We start from the raw sequence: 13,763 nt of genomic DNA on the forward strand, positions 1-13,763 counted from the left end.
TATATGCTAGTTCATAATTGTTAGTAACCCCAGTTCTAGACCATGTGATGCCCTCTTCTGCCCTCCTCTGGCATTGACATGAATGTGGTACACATACATGCAAATAGGCAAAACATTCATACACATAAAATAAAGATAAACACATTTTTAAAAATTAGTGAGAGAACTACTTTTCTCCTAAATGTAGCAAAAGAGATTAAATTTTGCCCCAAACACACACATATACATAATACATTCATATATACATACATATTTACATACATACATACATACATGAATGCATACGTATGTTTGTTTCTGAGAGATCTGAGATTTTTTTCTCTTTTGATCAGTTAATTCCTGATATAGTATACCATTAATGTTACTTTTTTTTTTAATGGCACTTAGAAGAGTCTAGAACTTTAGGCAGGTGTCTGATTCATTATTGTCCAGGTCTTATTGGAATGGTTGGTCTGAGATGGTACATTATACTTCAGTTGAAAGTTTGGAAGCATTGGTGAAATGTATGTTATAGGCAGTATCATATGTGTTTAGTGCTGTAACTTTGGGTAGGTTGATTTTATAGCTGTACTTCAGTACCTTGATTTGCAGAACTGCTGTAAAATGACCAATAAAATAATACTTTTGAAGCACAGAGAAGAGAGACTGGATAGAATTTTCACTCATTAAATGCGATTCTATTAAAATACCAATGACCCTTATTTACTTAAGATTATCACTAATAGCAATTATTGTAATATCTTAGAATTTTAGTTTACCAACTATTTTTGTACTTTGAAGGAAAAAGACTTAAATGATAGGAATGAGTAAAATACTGGATGTTTTTGTCTGTCTGAGATATGATACAAAAGATAGGAAGAAATTTATGATTCTAGGATGCAATTACCAGCTTGGCTATAAAAAGGAGGGGAAAATAATCACACATTATAAAGTCTGCATGTGTGTGTACTCCTGTCTGTATGGATGCACAAGCAGATGTCCATGAGTATGTGTAGAAATTAGAACAGCCTTGAGTCTCAATCCTCAGGGACAGTTCACCTTTTTTTTTTATTATTATTATTATTCAATGTCTTTCTCTGCCCTGATGTTCACCAAGTACTCTAGACTGACTGGCCAGAAAGCCTCAGATTCACTCCTTTTTGCCTTCCCAGCAGTGGGTAAAAGTGTGCACCACCAGGCCTTCTAACATTTAGATAGGTTTTATTGAGTTCAGAATTGTATGCCTTACAGGAAAAGCACTTTATCCTACCAACTGAGCCATCTTCTTATCTGTAGAAGTTTTCTGGTTAAAGAGCATAGACAGCAATCCTCTTTTGATTCACTGTGCCAAAGAAAACAATAAAATTCATTTTTATTCTTTCATACCTGAAAAATCCCGACATTTTGTATATAATAAAAATATTCTGTTAAATTTCTATGTCATTGTTTTAATTATGCCTTTATATGTAGGAATGTCTGTGTGAAATAACTTAGCTTTTTAATGCTTTGTAGTAAACCACCCAGTGATGACAAGTTTCACTCCTTTTCATAAGACTACATCTATCTATATATCTATTTTTGTATGTCATTGTATCTATTTATGTATCTATGTATCCATTCATGTATGTATGTATGTATATATGTATTCTATCTATATCTATCTATCTATCTATCTATCTATCTATCTATCTATCTATCTATCTATGCTTGAATTATTTGTCAGGTCAAAGAAGCAATAATTTTCAGGGCATATTTATCCACAATTCCTTAAAATAAAGCCAGTGACCATACATATTAAGAACCCAGTAGACAATCAATATAGAAGATATGCTTAATTTACAAAAACATAACATCAAGAAAATGTTCAAATAAAAGAAAAATTCAAAAGACAAATATTTTGAATAAATATGCTGATAAAAGAAAACCTTTTGCTGAAATCCCAGTAGCTAGCAAGCAAATGGATTTTCTGATTTTTTTTTTTTTTTTTTTTTTTTTTGCTTGGTGAAGTTATAGATCATTGTCATAAGCAATCTGGATTAAAGATTTAGAGAATAGCAGAGCCCAGGGCTTCCTTATATAAAGGAGAAGCATGTTTAAATGGTTTGGTTCAGGTCTTTCATCTACCAAATAATTTGGTATATGAGGAATTATTAAACATCTTATCCATAAACCTATTTTGATCCTAGTGCCAAAAGGAATATATGAGAATATGTTTGAAATGTATGCATGTCTACCTAGCTACCAGAACTTCCCTAAAATAAGGTCTGTCCAGCATAGGAAGAGAGAAGCTCTTCGTATTTTCTTCTGTTATTTCTACCTCCATCATTCGTTTACGTCTTCTTTGTCTTCTTATGCCACCTTGCCTCCCTTCCTTAATGTGTCTTTGTAACTCTAAGTCTGCCTTTTAATTCTATCATTGTTATCAGCCTATCTCCATTCAACTCTCATACTCCCACTAGAGTCTGCAACAAGTGACTCTGTTCCACATATCTGGGATATTATGCTTCCTATGATATTCATTTAATGGGCAACCATTTATTTAAAAATAATATATAAACAAACCAAGTTCCTACATCTAAATTCCATAAGTGAGTTCCATCTCAGAAATCTTAGTTGTGATAAGTTCACATGAGTAAATCAACACTTTCAATGAGCATTTTGAATGAGAATAGTCTATTCTCCTTTTGTGATCATTCTGTTAATGCTACCGACTCTGTACTTGTTTGTTGAAAACAAATATGTAGTTTAATACTATGCACATAGAACACCAAGTGTAGGCAATTTAAATTCTCCCTAAAATATATTGTCTTACTTTTGCCATTACATTGATAAAGGAGAAGTTAATATGTTAACTAAAGTCAAAGTTTTGTAGAAGCAAAACTGAGGCATTTGTGCTTGTAGATGTGTAAGCAAAAAGGGCAGCTTAGTATTAGTACTAAATAGTTCAGTAGAGAAGAAGGTGAAGAAATGTTTTGAATTCTGTGGAGTACTTTAAAAAAAGAGTCCTCAAGATAAGCACGGTGAATCTGTAACCAGGCTGTGATAGTACCGATATACTAAGAGCTTCACAATCATGCAAAAAGGGACATCTTTATTCTGGAGATGTTAACAGAAAAACTAAGATTCATTCAACTTGTAATTTTCCTAAAGAAATGGATCATTACAAATTGTGCAGACATCTGTGTCATTGCATCTGGCCACGCAGTCCAGGTGTCCAGCTCCCTCAATTTGAAGCTTTAGTTGGCCTGAAAAAAAGTTTAGCACTATTCTCTATTTTCCCCTCTATTTCTTTTTTAAATTTACTGATGCCATTCTGGATAAATTCTTTTTTCCTGAATTGATGGGATTTTTTTCTTTATTAAATAAATTTTCAAAATGTCTTTTTTAATGTTGTAAAATGAGATATTACAAATAAAGATATACACAAACTCATCTAGTTTATCTTCTCTTCCTGTTTAAAATTTGCTTTAAAATTTTGTTTTTGGAAAGGGTTCCAATACCTTGAACTGATAGTCTGTTAACTGTCATCATCATCTGATGTCATGTTCTTGAGGAAAGCATACTTAACCATCCAAAGCTTAAAATGGGGTAACCTTTACCAAAGCTGGAATAGATGATTGAAGGTTAGTCCCTGACCTTTCTACCTTTGACATAACACTTTGGCTTGGGTTTTGAAAGATAAAAGGGGTCCTTTCTCTGCTTCAAGAAATTACAAATTTCTTTTCCGATTAAGCTGGAGGCATAGCAATTGAACAATGAGCTTTTACTCCCAAATGAGTAAAGGTTCTTTATAGGGTGATCTGGTTTTTGAGGTAGGGTCTGGATTCGATGTCAACATCTAGGAAAAACAGATGAAAAGCTTTTTTGAAACCCAAGACACAATTCACATATCAAATCATTCTCAAGAAGAAGGAAGGAGAGGGCACTGGTCCTGGAAAGGCTTGATGCAGCATTATAGGAGATTACCAAGACAGAGAAGTTGGAGGGGGTTGATTGGAGAACCGGCAGAGGGAAGAGGGCTTATGGGACTTATGGGGAGGGGACAACTGGGAAAGGGAAAATCAATTGGAATGTGAAAAAGAATATAGAAAATAAAAATAAGATAAAGAAATAGGGGAAGTTTAATACCTATTGTAGAATATCACTTACTAGAAGAACTGAATGAGGTTTATTTCTACTAACAAATAGCTTCTTAATTACATATAATCTTTGGTCATTGCTGTATTAATATTTGGTCAAAGTATTATTGAATATGATGATTCTGAGTTTCAGAAACAGAAAGAGTATAGAGTGAATTTCTTCCTGTGTCCCTGCCCAGAACTAGTTTCAGGGAGGTTTTCCATTCTAATCACCCTCTGTAATGGTTGGTAAATTGTACAACCAGAATCAGAAAAAACCTCTCTCTACCTCTGTTATCCTCCCCATATCTTCCACCAAGAACACCTTCCATCGGTCCCACTTATGTAGAAGACCAGCTTTCCTCCTGGCTTAGAGGATTTCTTAGACTTTCAGCTTTCTGCTCAGCTTTCCAACATCAGCCTCAAGTCCACTTTCTTATGTGGAGGCATCACTGAACCTTTCCCAACCTGCCTCAGAGATTATAGTCTTCAACCTGTACACGTGTCGTGGGAAAAGCTTAAAATAAAGTACTGCCCCGCCAGTCTCTGCAGGTCCCACCCTGCTGCCCAGCACCCACTACTTCCAAGCATCCAGTAAAGTATGACTCTTAACTTGAGTAGTTATTCGAATATATTTATGTATATGTAACTCCAAACTACATAATATCAAATTACAATGATAATGTTTTATTCCAATATTTCTAACCTCTCAGCACACCAAAAAAACATATCTGATGCCATCTGGATCTGTCTGCCTCCCACAAGCAGTTCCAGGGCTCCCTCTCTCTCCGCCCCTCCTTCTCTTAGCTCCTCCTTCTCTCTCCCCTCAAATCACTGGCCTCTCAGTGCTTCAATGTGAATGTATAGGAAATATCTAGCATCATACACTCCTGGTTTTAAGCAGTCTATAACATCACATGGGCAGCACTGACTTGGCTGGAAACAGCCCGCAAGGCTGGTCCCTTAGCTTCTTCAGTGGGGATATAACATCAATTTTTGCTTCAAGACTGCCAAGTCTTCCAAGTCTGCAGACCCATGTCAAGCATTTGACAACTACCTCAATTTACTGTCAGTAGATATAAACATCCTTCAGAAGGGATATTGTTTTATTTGCCAAATCACAATTCTAGCAACCGGAGTGTATTTCTGTATTTCTCATTTATCTACAACTTCATATTCACTTCATGATTTATTCTTTGTGGGAAAAAATGAAGTAGATATTTTTAAAAACTGAAAGATAGAAATAGTAAATTAATGTCAAAAATTTTAGAGTATGTGTCTGGATAAATTAAATACCTGTGGTAGGAAATATATTTAAAATGTTCTTTTCTAGGTCATTTAAAATATTTAACAACTTCCTTCTGAAGGAAGTGTGTGTGCATGTGTTTCAATATATCTTTAAAAGCTATATAAACTTCAAAGTTCTATGCAAATGATGATTTTGTTATGTTTTAATCCTAAAAATTATTATGAATTATATCATATATATTTGTGTAGCCCAGTGAAACAAACAGCTGATTAAAGGGCAATCATTTCCCCTATTTTAAATCACAAATATTGTGGATGATTATGAAATAGAGCTCCAGAAACAGATTGTGCAGCGGCGTTGTTTGTGTGTCTGGTGAAGTACAGTAGAACCTGGCTAAATTACACTAATGAGCTAGCAACCCATTACAAATCATCACATTTACCCAATTAATGTTGGAGCAACATAGAGAAAAAAGATTATTAAGCAAGCCAGATGATATAAAGGGAAGAAAAAAATCTTAAAATAAATGTAAACAACATGAGCCATGTACACCCAGAGCTATACATGCCTGAAAGCACGTATGTACACAGGCAGTATGATGCAGTGTTAGGATTTACTTTGTGCTGTTAAGGTTGTTCTACCATCACAAGCATGTCAGAAAGTACTGCCATGGGTGATCCTGCCTGTTATTCTCTTTCAGCAAGTGCTCTGTATATAGTCTATGGAAACCCTCATTCTCTTGTTGTTGTTGTTGTTGTTGTTGTTGTTGTTGTTGTTGCTGTTGCTGTTGTTGTTGTTGCTGTTGCTGTTGTTGTTGTTGGTGGTGGTGGTGGCTTTTAAGACAGGGTTTCTCTGTGTAGTCTTCACTGTTCTGGAACTTGCTCTGTAGACCAATGTAGCCTTGACCTCACAGAAATCTACCTACTTCTACCTCAAGAGTACTGGGATTAAAGGTGTATGCCACAACCAGGCAGAAAGACCTATTCTTATCTCACACATTTACTTGGGAAACTGTTTATACACACACACACACACACACACACACACACACACACACACACACATGGGGGGGCAGTGAGGGGAGTAATTATTTTAATAGTTCCTTGAAATTCCAAAATTTCTTTCTTTTTTTTTTTTTAAATCAAAGGACAATAGTGCATTTCTGATAATTCTGTATGGATTATTTTCAAACATTGAGTATTAATACCCATTTGGAGCAGGATTTGAGGCAATATCCTTCTTATCTCAATGGACTGCATAGACAAGACATTTATTTTCTAATTTAGATTAAAATTATACCTCCAAAATTATGTCTAGATCTCCTACAAAATTAATGTATAGCTTACTATTTCTGATATTTTTCTTCCTTTCTCATTGTTATTAGATTGGTTGCATGATCCACACAATGCCATTTTCCCCCTTTGCTCTATGGTTTCAAAATGCCTTTGCATTTTATTTTTAACCTATATAACCCATTTGTTAACTTGAAAGCAAATGCTCCTCCTGGAACTGCTATCTTCTTGGCAACAATGTCATATCTAGGCTGTCTTCTAGCTTCTAGCCTTGATACATTCCATTTGAAAACTCTTTTATATGTGTGCTAATGGCCTTATATTGTGATGTTTACAACTGCATAATGGAAGATCTAAAAGAACAAAGTACATGCCCCTTTAGTATTTAGTCATTCTTTGCTATGTAATAAATTAACTATGTATGGATTTTGAATTGCTCAATAACTTTGTTGATCTGATAATCAAACAAGAAATTTATTCTGGACATCTTTTAAATATCAAATACCAGGCATATTATTTGTAGGAAGTCTGTCTTTCTTTCTTTCTTTCTGTCTGTCTGTCTGTCTGTCTGTCTGTCTTTCTTTCTTTTTTTTTCTTTCTTTCTTTCTTCATATAGTTCTTCTACGTCTCATAAGAATGTGCACTTGCATAAGACAACTTCAATACACTATGGTCTTTCATTTCCAGATCCAGTATGATCTCTATCATACTTACACACAAATCAATGAATTCTTGTTCCTAAAAATGTCATGAATGAATGAAGACAGTCTCAGACTCAAGGCCATTGATTAAGAAGCTTTCATGATAGAAATGGAGAGATAGTATAGCCTCTGAAGGAACATGGAGGAGAGATTGTCAATAGACTGACATACTGTGACTATATGACTTTGCCTTTGTTTGGCCTTTAACTCCCCAGTGAATCCCCATGGACAGTTCTGCACTTGGGTGAGTGCATTTGAGACTGCATGTCTGTGAGAAGATAAAGAGAAAGAAAATTACAAGATAACATTGCAAACAATAAATGACAATTTTAGATGGCCTAAACCATACACCTAATTAATTTGAGCCTGATATTTTTCGTAGAGTTTGACCTCTTAACATTTTGATTACATTGAAAGAGGTAAAGGAAGAGCAGAGTTTGTTGCCCAGTGCCATCAAATCTAAGCTTTAATGCTTATCCATTGCCAGAGACTAATCTGGAATGGCATTTCTGTCAGCTGTGAACTGTATTTAGAAAGAGTATTCCACCCCCAGCCCAGTGGAAAGATAGGAAAGGATTGAATATTTGGGGTCAGAAGGAAGAGATTACTTGGCAAGGTTTTCAGATGCACAGTTACTTTTATCTGTTCACATATCATCAGGTATGGGGATTTATCAGATTCATTGGGTTGTCAAATAAAAAGGCATTATAGGAAAGGGATTTGGGATTAGATCTTCCCTCTCTGAAACGCTGCACCTTGAAACCATGTTTCAAAGATACTAATTCTTGGAAGTCTTAAAGTATGAGCAGAGTTTTCTACTCCACTTATGGGAAACACTGGAAGAAATCATTTTGAGCTGAGTTGTGATGTGCATGGGAAAGTGATTTGAAGAAGTAGAATTTTATAGCCTGCGTCCCACTGGCTCAGCTTCAGAAGTAGAAGCTGGTGTTATAAAATAGGCTCTCCATGATGATTACAGCCACATATAAGATTTCTGTACATCAGGCAGTGAAAGCTGGTGACTCATTTCTGTAAAAGATTTTTCTGCTTTTTTAAACCAAGTTCTGAGATGTTACTGCTGCTACGAGACTTTGCCGAGTTGAATTTCTTTAACCAAGCTGCTTCTCCATGGATGGGTGTATGTCTTTGTGAAGAAGTTCTGACAAATTAAGATTGAGATAAGTTGCATAACAACTAAAAGGATAAAAATAACTTCATCGCCAAGAGTGGGGCTGATTAGAAACAGAGAGGATTACTTGGGGTTAGTTTTATCCTTTTAACTGTCTTTCAAGGGTAGAAGTCAGGGTCTGGCATGGATTAAGAGGGGTTCAAAATGTAGTTTTGGGAACTTATTACCTCTTTAACATCAATTTTCTTCCCTGGTTATTTTTGGTTTAACAGTAAATTCTAGTGTGTTTGTTTGTTCGTGTTTTTGTTTGTTTTCCTGAATGATTTTAAAGCAATAGGAAATGAAGGCAGACTAAAAGAACTACAATAAAAAGAAACATGCAATGTGGCCTGCCTGTGTTGGCTTTCTTTAAAATTATGTATGTATATCTTACACAATTGCAATGAAAAGGCATCCTTCCAAAATCAAAATCAAAATCAATCATATATCCCAGGAATAAGCTGTAAAATGTCTCATACTAATTTTTCTTTCCTTTAAAAGGTATGTAAAGAATGGTGTTTGAAGAATTTTGGAAGTCTCATGCTAAACAACCATGTTTACTTTGATCCAATTCAATGCTTTCCAAATTTCTTTAACCATGGAGCACTCCTTTATGGAACATCAGTTAACATTTAGCCAATTAATGCTGCCCCATGAAAGCTATGTGTAAACAGTTTCTTAAATAACCATTGTAATGTGGATAGGAACATGCTTACTAGTCGATAAATCATAAGATTCATGTGTGAGTGCATAAAAATGAAATCCTGCTTTGTGACAGAAATTCATGAGGAATTATAAGTTTTGGGTATTAACTCATCTTAAATAAGGCATGTAAAGTGTTCACCAGGATGCTTTAGTGTTAATCACTGTTGAATTATGAATTTGCATTGTGAAACCAACTACTTATGTTCTTAGAGGTCAGCTCACTCTCTTTAATAATGGAATATGTGACCATTTGTCCATGGTAATAGCATTCATATTTTCATAAAATACGATTGTAGGGACAGGTTGATATTGTTCAAATATACACATTGTCTTGCATTACAACAAGCATTATGCAATTATATTATATTAGATCAAAACATGTTTAGTTCTATATCTTCTCCATACTTTCAGTAATTGAGATTGTACTAAGGCAGCATCAATAGCTGAGTCTAAATGCACATCCAAGAACACAAACCTTGTGGACTTTTAATTTCCAAAGTCATTCAGACACCGGTGGCTCTCCTGGAGGACCAGGTAGCCTCTGCATTGCTGAGGTTGGCTAAGAGCATCCAATGGCTTATAAAATGCAGGATAACCATGAAATGCACTCCGATACTGCTTCTTTTCCTAACACCTCAGCCTCAAAACAAAACAAAACAAAACAAAAAGAGCAGGCAAGAATAGAAAGAGTATTCTTAGCTGAGCCAGCATGATATGAATGCTGCATTACCAGCTGCTCACTGAGCCGCAGCTGAGCAGATCTGCAGTCTTCAAGCTGCCCCACATCCTTCCTTTAACACCGACTGCAGAAATCCCCTTGTGTCCTTTCCAAGCAGGAAGTCTAACTTCCTCAGGATGAATGATCTTTCCAATCTCCACAGGATAGGAACTACCAGGACATAGATACTAAGAATGCCTTTCAGCACATCAGAATAATAATGGAGTCTTATGTTTGTACAATTCATAATCATGGAGTCCTTTGCTATGTAATATATCATACTTAAAATCAGAGACTGTCCTACCTAAATGCAGGAGGCAGTGGAAGAGCTTTAGTCTCATTGATTTTTTTTTAAAGTAAAATCCTCAGAGAAGTCTGTCAAACTGATTTCCATGTCTTATGTATTTTTTCTACTGCCAACAGCAGTGGAAGTTCTACGTTCTTCAGGTTAACAGGTCTCCAACAATGGAAGAGATTGATGAGGAGTTCTGTAACAGTATTTTGTGAGTCTTGATGTGCTCACTGAGAAATCTTGGATCAGAGGAGAGGCTTGTGAATGGACATTTATAGGATAAGACCAAAGACAGTTACAGGCCCGTGGGTTGTTATTGAATAGCCATGGTGGACCTATGATAATCCATGCAGAGAAACTTCCTTCAAGGCCATCCATCAGCCGTTTATTTAGTACATTCAATTACAAGGGTAACACATGCAATGGATCTGCTTTTAACTGTGAATCTAGGCATGTAAGATTATGGATTGCTAGAACAATTTTTAAAAAATACATAAAAGCCAGATTTATAATTCATATTATTTTTCTTCTTTCAGAATCAGTGGTTTTAATCTAAATCTGTCATGGAAATTGCAGAGAAATCAGAGTGGCAGGATTTTGAGAGAGAAAAAAAAAGTTGCATACACTTTAGGGTAGCATTTCCCCCCTAAAATTTGTACTTCAGAGTATCAAATAGTACCTGGATATAGGTTTCATAATTAAATAATTTATATTACATAATTTCTGAGCATAATTTCACAAATCTACTGATTTCCATAACATTTACTTTCTACCTTTTATTATTCTCTAAACATTTACCTTGAAACTCTTATTGAGATATTGTGGCATTATTTGATCATATCAGGATATTTTGAAATTTTGGAATATTTGGATATTTTGAAATTCAGGATATTTTGAAAATAATCTCAATAATAAATATCCTGATATTTCAAAGTAAGTTCATTATTTTGAAATATCAGGATAGTTATTATTGAGATTATTAGGGTATCAGGATATGTTTTGGAGAGTTGAAGATACAATGTAGCCATTCCTTCATCCCCTTACATAATATCCTAAGAAACAGTTAATATGTCCCACTACTTCTGAAATATCCAGGTGTCAGGAGTTGAGGAGGACACGGAATACTAAGATGCTTTGAAGTATATCATGAAGATAAAAGGGTTTATTATTTAACCCTCCTCCATCACAAACACTTAAAAGGTCTCAGTACTGGATTTGCTTTTGGTATTTTGGATTGAGATTGTAATGAAGGGAAAGGATTTAATTTTAAACCTCATCTATATAACATTGGCCATGGGGACAGCATTTTACAAGGGATGGAGAGCAGCATGTCTCTTTGTGTGCCTGTGCTTGGGCATAGATAGGATGAGTACATGTGTGTCTTCAGTGTGTATATCCCACGCTTTCTTTGCCTTTATCTTTATATTTTTGCTTATTTCGTAAACTATTTTTTAAAAGTGTAGGATAGTTTCTAAGCCATGTGTTTTCTTGGAACTTTTATGTAACAGTCCCATTTTATTAATTAAAATCAGGTCATGTCTGACGTTGCTATAGCTCTATGAGAGTGGCACTCCTGTTATCATGCTGTTCCTTTTCTTTCCTTATAAAAACTTGGGATTGCTATGTTGCTCAGAATGACATACAGCTCCTGGGACCCAGCTATTTCCCTCCTTAAGCCTGACCCTTCAGAGTAATGGAGACTCTAAGTGTATACTGCTTTGCCCTGCTACAAAATGATGCTTTCAATAGTCTATCACAAACTATCAAGTGCTTCTCTGGCTCATTCCTGTCATCAATTTCACTCCACAGTGTAAATGAGTGTCCTGATTGTTTTTGGTCAATTTGACACAAATCTCCACATTCCCTGGAAGAGGGAACCTTACCTTAGAAAATGCTTCCATAGGCCTGGCCTGAAGTCAAGTCTGCAGCACATTTTCTTCATTAATATTTGATGTGGAAGAGCCTAGCCATCTGTGTGCCTTGCCACCCCTGGGCAGGTGGTCCTGAGTTGTGTAAGACAACAAACGGAGCAAACTATGAGGAGCAAGTTAGCAAGCAGCATTCCTTTATAGTCTATGCTTCTATGCCTGACCCCAATTTCCTCCCTTTAGCTACTTCCCCGACTTCCTTAGCTAATGCAACTGTAGCATGAGACAATCTCCACAAGTTGCTTTGGTCAATGTGTTTTATCACAATAGAAAACCTAACTAAGAGACCTAGCAAAGCACATGCCTTTTAAGAAACGATTATTGTGATATACAATGAAATCTATATACTCAAGTTTTTATGCTTAATGTTGTTGTTTATGAAATGAGAAATTTTGACCTCATGGCAGGGGTCAGCCCTTCAGAGAGCCTTCTTTTTAGTAGAACAAAAATACTGAAAACATATCTAAAATAGCTTCTTAATGTATTTTAAAATTATTATTTACTTTTTTTCCATCCAAAAGTTTGCCAACTTCCCGAACAGAAGAGCCCTACCACTTAAGCATAATAGATCATTTCAACCCATCCTTTCTCACTGGGTACCACTTCATAGACCAGTGCCTCTGTGGAAAGGACTCCTCTTCTGTATTATTTTTCATGTGATGTACTCCTGAAGCTGACCACTAGATGTCTCTGTGATCACATGCCAAATCAGATACATGGTCTACCATATCAGTGAAAGGTGAACCTCAGAGCAATCCCCAAACTCCAGATACTATCACTACAGTAAGCCTTCGCTACAATAACCTAAGGAGGTCACTTTAGATATGCTCTTTGACTTTGTCTATATGATTGTACAACTTAATACAAACAGGTCCAGCCATATCCAGGAGCATCTTTGAGTGTAAAAGTTCCATTTCAACTGGTCCTGTGCAAATGAATATGCATACACAGAAAAATAAAAATAATCAGAATACGCGTATAAAAATAAGAGGTGATGTCTTATATTCAAAATGAAGAATGGTAACTATGGGTGGAATTGTTCCAGGATCTCTGTACACAGCTGTCCCAAGATCCCTTGGTTTGGGGAACTGTCATCCTTTATAGTTCTTTCACACATTTTCATTCTTTTATTTATTCTTTATATTCTCTCTTTCAAAAGTAACTTTACCTTAGTAAAGAACAATATTCTATATTGTTTGTTTTTAACCTAGTTTTCACAAAGTAGCCTATATCACGGGTTCTTAGGAAATGCTTTTGCTGGCATGTTACTGGATGAGAGGACAATCCATTTGCACAATAGAAATATAAAGAGTGGTTAAGATAAATTGTTATTAACATACAGCTATATTAATAGGATTACATGTTAAGAAATAGTTATGAATGAACACCTTTAAATTTTGCAAATAGCTTTGTTTGCTTTTAACATTATTAAGTAATCCCTATGTGTCTGTCCATACATGCTGACATCAGTCAAGGGAAGCATGAGAATGGATCCTTAAACTCTGACAGTGTCCACCAGCCTCTGACTATCCTTGCCTTATATGAATCATACATACGGTAGTAGTCATGTAAAAATAAGTTGAAAGAAAATACTAAGTAATTCTTCTTAATGA

Source organism: Apodemus sylvaticus, chromosome 5 (genome assembly GCF_947179515.1).
Source record: "Apodemus sylvaticus chromosome 5, mApoSyl1.1, whole genome shotgun sequence".
Classification (NCBI taxonomy): domain Eukaryota; kingdom Metazoa; phylum Chordata; class Mammalia; order Rodentia; family Muridae; genus Apodemus; species Apodemus sylvaticus.